The sequence below is a fragment of the Cupressus sempervirens genome, chromosome 7 (assembly GCF_028749045.1).
Source record: "Cupressus sempervirens isolate cs-2001-9-10 chromosome 7, ASM2874904v1, whole genome shotgun sequence".
NCBI classification, from domain to species: Eukaryota; Viridiplantae; Streptophyta; class Pinopsida; order Cupressales; family Cupressaceae; genus Cupressus; species Cupressus sempervirens.
In genome coordinates this window covers 454,531,266-454,534,368 of record NC_143124.1, presented here as the reverse complement: position 1 = coordinate 454,534,368, position 3,103 = coordinate 454,531,266, and positions in this window count along the sequence as shown.

The following is a 3,103-nucleotide window of genomic DNA, read 5'->3' as shown; positions in this document are numbered from 1 at the left end:
TCCTCTTTCATGATCTCAATCAAAATTTTCTATCTTAAATAGTTGATTGATTTTGGAGCATTCTCTTTCTTAAGAAAATTCTCTTTCTACTTTCCATTTCTTTCCATGTCTACCAAATTCCTATCATCCATTTACTTCACCGCACATCTTTTCTTCTGATTCAACTTTAGGGCATATTATTTCATACTTGATAATCTACTTTGGCTTTGTGATTCTTATATCTTTCATCTTACATAAAGAACCTTATCTTTAGTTCAACTTAATAAATTTTATCAATTTTTTGTTTCTCCTATATCTCATTTCAATTTTGATCATCAGGGGGCTATACTTATCAAACTTCAATCCTTGATTTAGTTTTATCAAATTTATCCTTGACTTTTTCAAGTCAAAATTTATTTGTATTCTTTGTCCAGATGTGTTCCTAAATTGACCACACATCTATGCTATTTTGAGATCCCAAATCAACCTTGCACTTCAATTTCTTTCTCTGACTATATGTTTTCCCAAGTCAACCACACATTAGTCAAAGAGGGGCAAATTTATGCACCCTAAAATTGTCACCTAGAACCCTAAAATTGTCACCTAGACTATGGGCCCCCATATTCAATTTATCAATTTATAAATTTCCCGAATCAATAGTTTGTAATATTTTATTAAATCAATTCAAATCGATTTCCTTGATCAAATTTGATTATTTCAATATTTTCTAAGGTTGATCATTCTATCCGGTGTCTTATTTAGTCAATTAAAAATCTCCATTTTAATTAAATAAAATAAGTCCTCATTTAATTAAAAGAAAACCTCTCTTTTAATTAAATAATTCATCCACATTTAATTAATTAAGAGAAAAACCCCTCTTTTAATTTAATTAAATATTTCCTATTTAATTAATAGAACTTGCTCCCTTTTAATTAAATAAATCCCCACTTTAAAAGGAAATAAAATAATTAAAAATTAAAAATTCCTCTACACTTAAATTCACATATTTCTAAGTGGGATTCCATTTAATTCTTTTCCTATTTTCTCATTAGTGGATCTTTATTTCACATAGATCATTCTTTCTCCACCCTTGATTAAACCATTTCAACTCTTAATCTTGATCATCCAATCTTCTTTATATGGGAGAAACCTCTCCTCATTTTACATACACACACTCTATGCTATTGTTATGTTGTAGGATTGGAGAGCAGTTTTTGAAGTAGTTTGAATACTGAAGCTTTTTGTGAAGAACTATTATCTTCTAGCCTTCTTCTCTCATGTATCAATGGCTTTCATTATCATATCTCATCTATGCATTTTCATATTAGCTTAGATCTTTCTTTCATAGATTAGATCTTGGATTGAAGATTAGATCTTGCATTGATAGATTAGATCTTGCATCATTTTATATTATTATTGTATATATTAGCTTTCATCTCTATTTGCATGCATATTGTATCTTTGAATCTCTCATTTTATGGTGTACTTGTATGGAAAAAAACTAGGTCAAAACTAAGGGCCTTCATTATAATCCCTTGCACTCCATGAATATAGAGCTATGAGCCACCATTTGAGACCTCATTCTTGAGAAATCTTGAATATAATGACTCATACATGTGTGCTCACATTTTAGGCACCCAAAAGCAAGTTTATAGAGCAAGCTAGTGATAACTCTTCAAGAAGTCATTACAATAGAGGGAGAGGAAACCAAGGAGTATCAAGTAGAGGGAGAGGATCAAGAAAATCAAATTCATACTTTTCAAGTATGAAATGTTACAATTGTGGGCACTTGGGCCATCCATCCTATAGATGCCTAGAGAAGCCTTCATCCTCACATCAAGATAAAAGAATGGCCTATGTCCAAGAGGATTGCAAAAAATAATCTAATGTAGTCCACATTGAGTTTGAAAAAGGTGAGAACCTCTTTTTTAGGAGAGTATTGATATTTTAAAAAAATAGCTCTTGATGAACCTAAACATAGCTCTTGATATTTTAAAAATGGAAAATCCTAAGAAAGGTAAGCAAAGTACTGGTTGATTTCAGTTCTACTGATAATGTAATATTAGAGGACGTTGTTAATGAATTGAAATTGTAGAAAATACCTCATGACAACCCTTACAAGGTAAGTTGACTCAAAAAGGGACAAGGGATAAAGCATCTTGGTGAATGAGCAAGCTTGGGTGGAATTCTCCATAGCAAGATACAAGGACAAATTGTTGTGTGATGTTTTTCCTATGGATGCTTGTCATATTTTTCTAGGTAGGCCTTGGAAATTTGATAGGGAAGTTTTCTATGATGGTAGGAAAAATTCCATAACTTTTAAGAAAGGAGGAAAGACTTTCAAAATTGAGTCCTTATTGGAAGGGGAGGAAACATAATAAAAAGTGCCTAGTGTACTATGGTGTAGTGGGAAATAGTTTTTTGAAGACCTTAAGGATGAGGAATGTCAAATTCTTGTAGTAGTTCTAAAGTCTAAACTAAAGGAGAATGCAACCAAGGAACCCTTGCCAATTGAAGTCCAAACTTTTCTTGAAATGTACAAGGACATGGTAAGTGATGGTACTCTAACTATTCTAACTCCTAAAAGAGTTATTAGTCATGAAATTTAATTTGTTCTAAGTGCTTCCTTGTCTAATAAAGCAACATACAAGTTCAATCTAGATTAGAAGTTAGAAGTGGCAAGACATGTCCAAGAATTGATATATCAAGGTTTGATATAAAAGACCATAAGCCCATATGCAGTTCCTATTGTGTTAGCATCTTAAAAAGGAAGTAAATGGAGATTATGTATAGATTCAAGAGCCACAAATAGGATTTCAATCAGGTATAGGTTTCCCATACCTAGGATTGAAGACCTTGTTGATTGTCTTGGAGCCACTAAAAACTTCACTAAGCTGGATTTGAAGAGTGGTTATCACCAAATAAGGATAAAGGAGGGAGATGAATTGAAAACAAAATTTAAGACTACTGATGGTCTTTTATGAATGGCTTGTAATGCCATTTAGTCTTTCCAATACTCCTAGCACATTCATGAGGCTCATGAATGAAGTACTCAAGGATTTCATAGGAAAATTTGTAGTGGTGTATCTAGATGATATACTTATCTTCAACAAGACTAGAGAAG